Raw genomic sequence first — 14226 nt, 5'->3', positions numbered from 1 at the left:
AAGCAATGTAAAGACTATCAGATTGCCTTCTGTGGGGGGTGGGGGGAAGGAAGCGAGATTAGGGGAAAAATTGTAAAATTTAAAAATTAAAAAAAAAAGAATGAGGTTATTCATCATGGGTTCATATCTCCTATCCTCCATGTATTTAAAGTCCTTTATCCAATTTGCATTTTGCTCCAGTATCTGAGAAAGAAGAGATCATAATTCATAAAATTACTTCAAAGATCCTCCAAGATCTTGTTCTATTGATGATTCCCTCCACTTCATCTTCATTTGTTTTTCTCTACTGGCTCTTTACACTCAGGTTAATAGATACTCAATAATAACAGCAACAAAATCCCAACCTTATTCATTGACTGCAAAACCTTCGTTATTATTCTTTATAACTTTTTCTTCACTCATAAATTTCCCAAAAAAGTCATCTTTATTCTCATGCTGTACTTTCATGCCATAAATTCACCTCTAGGCTCATCATAGACTAGCTTCTAATTCCTTCACCTCACCGAAAATGTATTCTCTAAGGTTATCAGTTACCTAAATTCTTTCTCAGTCCTCATATTCCTTTACCTTTCTTTCTTTGTTGATTAATCCATCCCATTGGATATGCTTTCTCTTCTGTGCCTTCTTTACACTTATCCTAGTTTTCTGTTGTGGCTTGCTTCCTTGGGGCCCACAGCAGCAACCTCCCTCCCAGAGGCAAGCTGAGAATAAGGAGTCAAGCCACTACTGCCTTATGCCTCCAGCTCAGTTTTGTTACTGTTTAGCTATTACATATATACTGTTAGGTCTTCCAGGGTAGAACAAAGAATAATGAGGGAATGGAGGTGAAAGCATTGTGTACGTGCAGCATCTTTCATTACAGGATAGGGGGTATGTTAGGGAGGAGGTGATAAGGCACAGCTGTGTCTAGTGCCCTTAGTCAGTGGGGCAGAATGTCTAGCTCCCAAGGACTCCAGCACACCTTATCTCTCAGGGCAGCGTGCCAGCTCCTGAGACTATCCAGGTGGCGGTCTGTTAGAATAGCCTGTGTTCCTACAGTTTTCCTTTCTGTCCATATCATCTTCCAACCCCAGAATAATGGTGTTCCTTAGGGTCATGTTTTCAATACTCTTTAATACTATCTCCCTTAAAATCTCATCTACTACTATAGGTTGAAGAAGACTTTCCAAATCTTTATATCCTGTATATTCTGTCGTAATCATTCTCTTCAAAAACAGAATGATAATTCCATGGAGATGCCTGACTAGAACCATAGATCTAACCTTTCTAAACCTGAATGCATCATCTTCTCACCTGCCCTACCCCCAATTTACTATGTTTGAAATACTAGTATCCTTTCAGTAAAAGGAAATTTTTGTAAACAATTTCATAGCCATCCTTGATATTTCACCCTAAATATCATACCTATGATTCAACTAACTGACAAATCCAATCTATTTTTCTCCACAATATTCATCTTCTGATAGGAGACTTAGAGAACTACAAGTTTATATCAGTTCCTCTTTACATTTTAATCCTAATTGGTACTTCTTTAACAAATCATTCCCCTCACCAATCACTTCACACAACTTCCAAAGGAAGCATTGGATATGACCATGTGCTCTGCCCAAGTGTCTTTAGTGTCTTCCCATTGAGTTTAGAATAAAATTAAGAGTCTATTAACTAAAGCCAATCTTTCTTTCCAACTTCTGTACTTCAGGAAAATAGACCTACTAAATATGCATGCAAGTCAACAATTCATCTCCCAAGTTCATACCTGAAATTCATTTCCTTTTCAACTCTGCCTCTTAGAATCCTAAACTTCCTTCAAAACTTAGTTCAACTCAAATATATTCTATCCTCATCTAACTGATTGTTTATACTCTTCTCAAATTACCCTATATATATTAATCTATGTTCAAGTTGTTTCCTCCAATACAATATAAACTCCTTGAAAACATGGATAATGCTTCATTTTGATTTTATATCCTTATGGTTTAGCATAGTGTCCTATACATTATAGGAGTTTAATAAATGTACCTTTAATGAATTGTGTTACTATTTTTTTTCTTTTTTATTATTTTCCTCATTCCCCTTCCTACTCTACCAATGAACTATTGGATCTGGTTTCTGAGGATCTGCCTAGATTGATTCAGTTCTTACTAACCACCATTAGGAATGATTTTTTTCTACCAAGATTAAAAGGGGCTATAATTATCTGTGGATTTAAGATTAAATATATCTATTATATCTTATATCTATAGCTGAAGAAATTTTAGAAATCATTTAACCAAATAGACATTTTAAATTTTTAGTTAACTAAAATATTTTATTGATTTTAAAAAACCTCATTTTCCAGTGAATCTCAGAAGCTTCCCTTCCAGCAAAGAAATAAAGCTACCAAAGATAAATAAAGATATAGTTCATGTTTGAAAATATATGAACCATTGTTCAACTATAGCATATTAACTTTATATTTACGAAGAGAAAGGAAACTGTGATACTAGTGATTAAATGTATCAGTCTTATTTTTTTAAGTTTATTGATTTCTTTTCATTTTTAGAAGTCATTCCCAAATACCACCACCCCTCTTTCTTCCACAGAAAGTATTAATACGGGAGCATAGCTCTAGAAATAGAAGGACTCTTAGAAGTAATCTCATTTAAACCTCCAGGTTTTACAAATAACCTGGTATTTACAAATAAGGTATTTACGAATTAGTGACATGAAATCTAGAAAAATAAAGCAATTTGCCCATCTCACTTATTAGGTAAGTGCCAAAAGTAGAACTAGGACTTATATCCTATGATTCCAAGTTCATCTTTCTTTCCACTATACTTCATTGACTCCACATATACCTTCAATTTTTCCTCCACCTTTTGAAGCATAAAATTATTGAGTCAAGTCAGTAAATTATTAGTTTCTCTACCTTTGGTAGTTTTAGTAGATGCCTGAAAAGTTTAAGATTCTTCCCTTCTGTAATTTCACTATCATTCATTCATGAAAGTCTTATAAAATTTTTCCCTATCTCATTAGCTATTTCTTCTTTCTGATCAAGAGGCTTGTAGTAAATTTTGTTGGCAATATTTTTTTCTCCCTCAGTTGATCTTAATCCAAATTCACTATACCAAATTTGTGGTACTTATATTTCCTTATATGAGTAAATTATCTTATACCAAATTATTCACCCTATGATCCCAATTATTATCTTTCCTTTTCATTCTGAATAAGATTTACTTCATCTAGGATCATCAAGTTTCATGGATACCTATGAGGTAAAATTTGTCTCTTGATTTTATTTTTTAACCCATACTTTGTACTTTTGTATTAATATCTTATGAAGAGGTGTGAATGACAGCAATGCAATGATCCAAGTGAATCCCAAAGGACTAATGATGAAGCATACTATCTGCATCCAGAAAATTAATGCTTTCTGAACACAAACTGAAGCTTGGTCAACCTTTTTTTTTAAATTTGAGTCTGGTTGTTCTAAAATGTAAATGTTTTATAGGATTGTACATATATAGACTATATTGAATTGCTTACCATCTCAAAACTCAAAACAGTTTAAAATTTGCTTTAATACTTAATTGGGAAATAATAAAATATTTTATTAAAAAAGTTATCTCCCTATCTTGTAGTTTTTAAAGACATGTCTTCCATATTTTATCTCTAATTTTCTTTTGATTTAGCTTTTTTTAAGCCACATGTCCATTTGAAGCTTATGGTAAAATATTTGGAGCATCAAGAAGATTGAATGAATAGAGAGAGCATTTGATCTGGAATCAGGATGGCATAAGTACCCAATCAGGCTTCAGACATTTACCACCTGTTTGATCCTGATCATTTTATTTGTTTGTCTTAATCCACTGGAGAAAGAAATTTTAAACCAATCTTTGCAAAAAAAAAAATCCATGGACTATATTGAATACTATAGTCACAGAGTCACAAAGAGTTATATGTGACTAAATGACTAAATAAGAAGAATGAAGCATGGAGCTAGATGTTTATCTAAATCTAGTTTATAACAAACTATATGATAATTTTGTTCTTATCCAAAAGGAATCTTTATTTCTTTCTCCCAATATATTTTGTTCTTGCAATCCTTTCTTTTGCAAATTAGAAAACCAAATACCTACTCTCTGTTAAAATCTTCAATTTATCTTGTATATATATGTATATATATATATATATATATATATATATATATATATATATATATCTTATTTGTCTCCCTCTTCAGACTGATGTGAGTTTCTTAAGTTAAGAGACTGTTTTGCTTTTCTTTCTTTGTATCCCCCAATGTCATGCATATGGCATATAGTAGACAATTTCTCAGTGACAGAACTATTAAATAGGGGTATATTCCAGCTAACTCATTCTTCTTCTCAACTCTCTATCACTGATCTCAGAGAAAATAATTCCTTCTGTAAACCATGCAAAATTAGCAAGAGGAATTTGGCTTTGAGGAGTTAAAAAATAAAATAAAAGATTATCATAAAATATATTCCTCAAGTAAAATAAGAATGATTTGTATCATTGCCCTCATTTATAGTCCACCAGGGTTCTCTACTGCATCCCAGGTCATTGTTCATCTTTCTTTTTTTGAATAATTAATGATTTTATTTATTTTGAGTTTTACAACTTTTCCCCCAATCTTACTTCCCTACCCCCACCCCCACAGAAAGCAATTTGTCAGCCTTTACATTGTTTCCATGTTGTACATTGATCCAAATTGAGTGTGATGAGAAAGAAATCATATCCTTAAAGAAGAAATATAAAGTCTAAGAGATAACAAGATCAGACAATAAGATAGTTTTTTTTCTAAATTAAAGGAAATAATCCTTGAACTTTGTTCAAACTCTACGGTCCTTTATCTGGATACAGATGGTATTCTCCATTGCAGACAGCCCCAAATTGTGCCTGATTGTTGCACTGATGAAATAAGCGTGTCCATCAAGGTTAATCATCACCCCCATGTTGCTGTTAGGGTGTTCAGTGTTTTTCTGGTTCTGCTCATCTCACTCAGCATCACTTCATGCAAATCCCTCTAGGCTTCCCTGAATTCCCATCCCTCCTGGTTTCTAATAGAACAATAGTGTTCCATGACATACATATACCACAGTTTGCTAAGTCAATTGAAGGACATTTACTTGATCTCCAATTCTTTGCCACCAAAAACAGGGCTGCTATGAATATTTGTGCACAAGTGATGTTTTTACTCTTTTTCATCATCTCTTCAGTGTAAAGACCCAGTAGTGGTATTGCTGGATCAAAGGGTATGCACATTTTTGTTGCCCTTTGGATTGCCCATCTTTTTGACTTTTGTCTCACCACTAGGCTCTCTTGCAGAGAGAGTGAAGCTGAAGACCTAATTTAAATCCAATTCATATACAAGTCAAAATATCAATCATTTACAATGTTATTGATTGGTCTCTGAAAAAACAAAGGATGAGCAATATGATAGAGTGTATGCAAATATATAAAATACCTGCCTTTGTGGAAAGTGAGTAAACAATAATGAAGTGAATTATAGGAACATTATTAGATTACTAAATTAAACATGTTATCAAAAGAAAAAATTATATTTTATATTCATAGAGATTTGTAGCAACATTTTTAGAATTGTTTGACATTTAAAAACAAGCTATGAAGTTTTGTGCCCAATTATTGGGGAATGGTTGTTGGGGATGATGAATGGAATCCTGATTAAGGTAGTTATATATACATATATATATATATATATATATATATATATATATATATATATACTTACATATATACACATACATTTATATTTGAAATAATGAAAGAAATAATTTATGAAATAATACAAGAGGCATTATATTATGACTTAGTATACTTAAAGATTACTCACTCACAAAAAAGTGGTTATTAAATTTAAGATCATTGCATGGAAAAATTTAGAGTCAGGAAAAATTTAGATTCAAAGACTTTCCTCTGGCAGTGACTGTGATAATGAATTACTTAACATCATAATGCTCCATGCAAGTTTCTAAGTCATAAAAAGTTTCCAACCAGTATCAGTGGAGGTAGGTACTTTTCTCTCTCTCTTCTCTGTTTTTCACTCTTCCTCCCTCTTCCTACTCTCTTTCCCTTTCTTTCTAGTTCTCTCTCTCTCTCTCTCTCTCTCTCTCTCTCTCTCTCTCTCTCTCTCCAGAGAAAACTCTAAATTATTCATTCAAAAATTACAATTTAGGAATACTTCCTAAACTGTCTTTCCTTCAAGGGATATCAATGAGGAGCAATCTCCCTTACTCTGGGGAAGTCTAAAATTTTGCACAAAAGTTTCCCTCATCTTTGCTTATTATGTGACTGACTCCAGAGGCCACAGCAGGTAACAGCTGTTAAGAACAACAGGAAAAGTTCAGTTAGAAACATCTCCTAACAAGGGAGGTACCTCTGGAGACAAGGTTGAAAATTTGTCCTACTCTGTCAGGCCATACTATTCTTCAGAGGAAAAAGTCTCCATGCAAGCTAATTAATATGTATATTTAGATATATCCCTTTTATCATAGCAAGTTAGGAACTTTTTAATAACACAATTACCTGTTCACATTTTAATGAACCCCTGAGTGACCTATTAGCAAAAATGAATTGGCTGATTCTCAAGGAGACTTTTATTTACATGGAAACCACAAACTGATGGCTCTGGAGAAGCCAAGAGTTCTCTGTTGCTTTGTACTATTTGAATAAATCTTTTCTTGGTCTGGGATTCAGAGAGCCACAGCATGTTACCAGTCCAGCATTTATATTGCAAAGGAAGGGATAAGAGAGTGATACCCCTTGAAGGAAAGACAGTTTAAGAAGTATTCCTAAACTGTTAGGGGGAGAGTGGAGCTGAGTGGATCATCTGTAAGAAACACTTGGTTATCACAGGTTGCTAAATCTGATTTCTTTACATACTTTCCATACCCTCAGAGAAGGTTTGGGTCTTTAAAACTACAGGAAAGTGAAATTATCTCATGTGCCTTCTGTGGATGATCTAAAGATTTGGGTTGATATAATATGTCTGATAAATAAGCTTCAACTTTGCAACTCTCTCTCTGCAGAGAAGACAAATACTATTTATGTTGAACTATTTACCCATCCATTCTCAATGGGCATCTTATCCTTTCTTCTCAAAAAGATCTGGTAGCAATAAAAAGTCAGCCAAGTTTTGATGCCCAAAAGGAACACTAGAATTTATTGTTGTAATGTTTGCATGTTTTCTAAGAACTCAATTTCACAAGTGATGTCACTTTCCTCATTCCAATTCTCATTATATGGTAGACTTAGATTGTGAGTCCTAAGGTTAAATAATGTTCCTTCTCCTTTATTTCTTTGAAACAGGATGTATTTTGTGTGTGTGTGTGTGTGTGTGTGTGTGTGTGTGTTTATCATGGTATATAGACATTATTCTCTAAATTTTAGCATAATATCAATCACCTGAGAATTCTCACTTCCTCAATTTTTTATTGCTCCAATAAATACTTTAAAGTTTTAATACCTTAGCATTATTTACTTATACTTGAACTTATGTAATACTCTCAGAGAATTTCACATACTTTGAAATAAGATTGGTATTATTTGTCAAAAGTTGTATGAAGTTTGGAAACTTAAAGGCAGGGCATCTTTAAATTAAGATGCAATGATCTTAAATTTAATAACCACTTCTTGTGAGTGAGTAATCTTTAATAATTCCATGTTTTAAAATGTAGTTATCCCTAATTGTTCTATTTTGTTGGAAGCATAAACAGTTGTAGAGATTAACTGGGTTATAATGAAAACTCAAGTTTTTGTTTTTTTTGTGAAAAATATCAACAAACATGGATATTTCAAAATATAAAAAACAAAGAAATATATAAAATTGTGAACTGTTGAAGTCTGTTTTGAAATGTATATTCAATTTAGTATGATTGTAACAATTTTTACTGTTTCTTCATGCCTCCACAAAACTTCCTTTTGCTTATTATGGGTGATTTTAACTATTTCACTCCATTCATTTCTCTTTTTTTTACACAATATCACTCCCTGTCAACTCTTCCCCCCCCCCCAAAAAAAAGTTCTTCCTTGCAAAAAAAGTATATTCAAGCAAAATACGTTTTTTTTTTCTGAAAATGTGTGTCTGGATCATCGCATCCATTGCTTCTCAATCAATAAATAGTATGCATGATTCATCACCAGTCAGTTCTGAGACTTACTGTATATGTGACCTTGGGCAAGTCACTCTAGTTTTGTATGTAATAGGGCATCAAAGTCCCCGTTACCACAAAAAACTCTAACAAATATAACTGATGGGTCCAAGGAGCTCCAGATCACTAACTCTGCTTTCAGCTACTCCCCTATAGTCAATATTATGGAAATTAATTCTGTTGAGAGTGCACTAGGGATCACTGGACTCTTCCATCTAATTTGGGTCTGAAACTTTATATATATTATTCTCCCTATTAAAATATGAGGTCTGTGCACAAAGCTTTGCTATTATCTTTTTGTCCAAAACATTTAGCAGTGGTTTTTGCACATAGCATGGTGCTTAAAATATTTTCAATCACTCAATAACCCTAAGCCTCACTTTATTCACATTAAAATGAAGGAGTTCAACTAAATGATTAACATATGAATGCATGTTTACAGGACAAAAGAAGTCACAGATATTTTTGAGATCTCATCAAGGGAACTGAAAGGATATCAAATATTGCAGATGAAATTATCTTTTTTCCATTTTAGAAAGTATTTGCAAGAATAATTCATATTAATTAAGTGCATCTTTGATGAAAATATCTGAAGGGTACATATAGACTTTCACAAACAACATTGTTTTATAGATTGCATATTTATAATCACAAAATTTGTTTAGAAGTACAAAGAAAACTAGATCCCACTATATCATTTGCCAACTTCAAAATGTTATTGTACTGGCAAAGTAAAATGTCCCCTCAAAGGCTCTTCTTTGACAAGTTTTAGGATATGTCAAGATCATAAATAATTCCTTGATATTAATATCCAATGAAATATAAAAATGTTTGCTTACAAAAAATATTCGTCTTTGACTACCAGAAAAGTATCCAATTCAAAGAGAAATTCCCTAGAACTTCTCATGGTCCTCCTATTGCTCCTGTTCACTTAGACTTAATGTGTTAAGTCTCAAAATACTGTAAAACTTGCAAAATTAGATGCTGCCTGGTCCCCCGGCGGGCGGCCGAGGCGCCGAGCGGCTGACGCTCCCCTCCCCTCCCCCCGACTAGCTCAGCCCGGCCCGGCCCGGCCCGGCTCCGAGGAGCGCCCCGGAGCCTCCGGCGGATGCCAGGTCGGGGGGAGGGGGCAGCGGCACCGGGCCGGGGGCAGGTGGAGACGGGGGCTGAGGCCGGGGAAGGGAGGCCGCCGGCCCGGGGCCGAGTCTCGGTCCGGCCGATGCGTTACTTGTGCCTCCCTGGGCCGTTCCGGGACCCCCGGGCCGCGGGGCCCCCACGAGGAGCCGCGGAGGGGGGAGCGGGCGGGTGAGGGGCGTCCGGGGCCGGGCAGAGCCTCGGGCCGAGGCCGGCTGTGGCCCCGGGCCCTCCCAGAAGTCCAGAAAGCTGTCCTCTGGGCAGCCACCCGCAGCCGGGCCCATGCGTGCTCCGGCTCCCCTCGGAGAGACGGTTCACAGATGGGGAAACTGAGTCAAACAGGGCAGAGTGAGTCATGGGGGCCCACCCCGGGGCCGGGCTGCAGGCGCCTCCGGGTCCCCCGAGTGCCCCATCCCGAAGTGCCCCCGGCCCGTAAAGCGAGGCTCGCGGGGCCTCCGCCGCCGCTCTGTGAAAGGTAGTGGGGAGGCTGAGCCGGGGAAGGGGGCGAGCTTGGGCTCGGGGTGGCACCTCGAGACCTGCCCCTGAGGCCAGCTCACCGGGGGAACGGGCAGTGAAGCCGGGGAGGTGGCAGAGTCAGCCGCCAAAAGGCTGGGTTGTGAGCTGGGGCGGCCAGGCCCCTGGAGTTCACTGAGAAAGGGATCAGCTAGTCACATCACCTCTTAGGAAAATCATCGTGCAGCTGTTTGTAAGGTGGCATTGTATTGGGGAGTGAGACCAAATAGGAGCCCCTTGCAGCATTCCCAGCAAGAGGCGTGAGAGCCTGAAGTACAGTGGTGGCCATGGGAGCACAGGGAAGAGGGCATCGCCGAGAGTTCACTGTAGAGGGAGAAACGGCAAGGAATGCCGACAGATGGGATGTCTGGCTGGGTTGAGGGAGAGTGAGGAGTCTAGAATAATTCTGGGTTTGTGAACTTGACGTACTGGAAAAATGATGGGAATATTCATAGGGAAATTTGAAAAAGGAATAGTTTGGGGGGGAGGAGACAAATTCTATTTTGGATACTTTAATTATGAGATGCCCCTGGGAAGTATTATTTGAAAGGTCCAAAAGGCACGTGGTGATGTGGAATTCAAGTTCATAAGTGAAACTGAGGAAAGGATTTATAAATGTTTAAATAACCAAAAAGAGAGGGTCCAAGCTTTAGGAAATGGTCACAGGTAGAGGGCATGACATGAATGATGAGCAAACCAGAGACTGAGAAGAAACAGTGACTTAAGGATTTATAAATGTTTAAATATCCAAAAAGAGAGAGTCCGAGCTTTAGGAAATGGTCACAAGTGGAGGGCATGACATGGATGATGAGCAAACCAGAGACTGAGAAGAAACAATGACTTAAAATCAATACAAGAGAGTACTGCCATTTAAAAACCCAAAGAGAGAATATTCATTCATGAGGAAAGGCTATAAACCAGTGCTACTGTAGCAGAGAGGACCAAGGAAAAAACCATCTTGACCTGGCAATCAAGATATCTTTGGTTGAGCAATCAGGCTGGTAGTTAGATTGCGAAAACATTTAGGAATTTGTGATAAGAGTGAAAATGAAAAAAAAAATAGCAAAGGTAACTTTTTGCAGAAGTTTGATAAATGGAGGAGAGATGTAAGACAATAGCTTGAAATAATGAAGTCTATCTAGGGAAGGTTTGATGATAGAGGAAACTTGAAGGCAATTGAAAGAAAAAGATAAGGGAGGATAGGGAGACCCTGAATACTACCACCACCACCATAACCACCATCAGCAGTTATGAATTGATCAAGCCATCCTGGGAAGTAACTTGGACTTATGATCAAAAAGTTGCAGAATTGTACATACCCTTTGACCCAGAGATTTCAGTTTTTAAAAGACTAAACAACAACTTACACAATAATAAGAACAGGTGTGGTGTCATATGTATTCCAGGCTAAGAGCTATGAAGGGTTAACATAGAAACAGCTATGTGCTTTAACAAGCAAGATGTACTTCAGAACTTACATAAGGGAGTAGCTGCATGTCTGAGCTAACAAGATGTATTCCCAGGCTCAGATAGAAAGCACATTCTGAGATAATTACCTTCTGCACTCTGTTTATCAAAACACTGTTTGGTTCTCAAAACAATCTGCACTCTGTTTATCAAAACACTGTTTGGCTCTCAAAACATTCACCTAAGACATACACAAGGTATGCATGTGAAAAAAAAAATGCTTGCTAAAACGTTTATGTACTTGGTTACATAAATGTAGAGTATAAAAGCATGTATCCTGTGATCAATAAATGAACCAGCTTATGTATCATATTGGTGTCGTCACTGAGTTCCCTCCTGTTGGACTCAACAGATTTAGTGAGATGCCTTTGGAGTGGAATGTTATTGAATTCGACAGTTTTAAGTCTTAGAAAGCTTGTTTTGGTAATTCTGGAATTATGATAGTGTATAATATAATGCCAACTGATCTTTGGCATTAATTAGCTAATAATAAGGGTGGAAACCCAGTAAATGTTCATATTCAAATACTTGTAGGTACATTAGCACAGAGCAAGGACAATATGTTTCAGCTTGGAAATTATACTGTATTTTATAATTTACAGAAGACTTTGACCTTCATTAATGCCTATGGAAATTCAGTCTTTTCTGTCACTAAAAATGTGTGTATTTGTGGAAAGTACTAATAAAAATATTGCCCTTTGTTATTCTTCTGCATATGACTATCTTGCCTAATCCTACTCTCCTTAGAAGCTTTGATATAATTTATGATAATAATAGTTGGATTTTATATTGCTATTGGGAGGTGTTGTGGCAGTGAAAAAGAACCTGAAGGTGTTTGTGTATTCAGTTGTTTCCTAGTTAGATTGGCAAATTAATCTTGAGAATCACGTGAACACTGAAATACTCGCTTACATGAAATTCAAGTCTTCTGATTTAGACAACAAAAACTTCTCACAAAACAAACCTCAGTCCCTCTGTGCATTAGAGATGTGGCTATGATCTAATTGAAGTTACAGGACATTTAAGTCATTTCACAGAAATCTTGACTCTTCTTTGTCAGTCAGATCCTAATTATATTCATTTAAGGAGTAACTTGGAGATTAGATGGAAAAATAGGCCCACTGACTGAATTCTGGAATTTTATGTTTTTGAATCTTTTTCACTTGAACCACTGCCCAGCTTCTGATTAAAATGTTTTAATATTTTCCATATTTAAGTCAGATTTGCATTTGAGGGCTTTAAATATAACCAGATTCATATTCTCTTCTGACTTCTGTGGATTGCTTATTCATACAAAAGATCCTTTTGTGAAAGAGAAGTCCTGCATATGAAAAAAATATATACAGAACCCTCAGCAAGAATAGCAATTTTGATTTTAAAATGCATGAACATGGAACAGACTAAACTTCATGATTTAATAGTTGTTTTTCTTTATAATTTATAATCAAGTCCACAACTGCCTAACCCAACAAAGCTTTGCAGTTTACAAAATGCTTTCACTTACAAATACATGCCGTCCCCAGTGCTTAGCATTTAGATGATAGTTGGTGAATTGAGGTTAAAGGAGTTGTATCAGCTAATAAGTGTCAGTGACAACATTCATGTCCTGGTCTTCTGAGTTTACATAAAGCCCTCTTTCTATTATAACACACTCCTGTCTCCTTTTCCTTCAAAATAAATTACTTAACCACAAGTTGGAAAAAAACTTCCAAAATCAGGTACAAAATGATTCAAGTGTGTCTGGTCTGCCCTTTTTCACAAAACAAAAAGAAAGGATGAAGAATTCTTAATGATTTGTAGCAACTAAGTAACTTGCAAAGGAGATCAATCAGCATGTATGTTTTTAGATATTATATGTGGAAAAGCGTGTTAGAAGCTGGGTTTCAATAACAAACTTTTCCCTGAAACTAAGTCACAACATAAACATACACACACATACCTATAAACACAACACATACATATTTGTTTGTTTATTCAATTCTTGCTACTTGTAGAATCTTAGTCTCCAAGAAATTAAAATGATTGATCACTAAAAAGGCAGTAAAAAGACATTTTTTTTTTATTTAGAGTATGGCTAAAGTGAACCAGCAATGAGAAAATTCTCTCTTTTGATGTAGATCTACACATGTTCTGTAACAGTCTATGAAAACTCCCTAGCAGATTAAAGGATATTATGAGCAATGATTGCATATCTAAAATGCCAAAAAAGATATCAAACAAGTAGTAAAAATGAGGAATGACAGATTGGTAGTTGAATGCTACACTGATATTCATATAACATCAGGTCATCTAAAGAGTGGTCCTCATTATGTAGATGAGATATAGGAGGAAATGAATGACTTACACTGAAGGAGACTTGAAAATATCTGCTCTATTGAAAGTAATTCTTATATTTATGAGATTACTATATTGAAATATTGATGGACTAACACCCTCTGAATAACAAACCAAATTGTGAATAGTTAGCATTCTTCCACTTGGTTTTTCCATTGGGAATTGATCATCTTTCAAGAGGAAGCCCTGCAAGTATTGGACTCAGTGAAATGAACTCAAATCACCAGCACTTAAGGACATATACAACATAAACAAGAAATAATTAATTAACAGTAGGAAAGCAATAGAATTAAGAGGGGTTAGGAAGATGAGATTTTAATTGGGACTTGAAGGAACTAAAGGAAGGCAGTAGGTAGAAATGAGGAGGGGAGCATTACAAGCATGGGAATAGTAGAGAAAATGTTAGATCCAAGATCTATAATGTGTTACTCATGGAAAAAGGAAGTCAGTATCACTGGGTCAAAGAATACATAGTAGGTCATAGGATATAAGATTGGTGGAGAAAGATTATGAAGGATTTTGTCTGCAAAATAGAGGATTTTTATTTGAGCTCCTGTAGTTTATTTAGTAGGCATTAAGACCTATTCTTAGCTAAAGAACCCTT

The sequence above is a fragment of the Macrotis lagotis genome, chromosome 5 (assembly GCF_037893015.1).
Source record: "Macrotis lagotis isolate mMagLag1 chromosome 5, bilby.v1.9.chrom.fasta, whole genome shotgun sequence".
NCBI lineage: Eukaryota > Metazoa > Chordata > Mammalia > Peramelemorphia > Peramelidae > Macrotis > Macrotis lagotis.
This window is presented reverse-complemented; position numbering follows the sequence as displayed.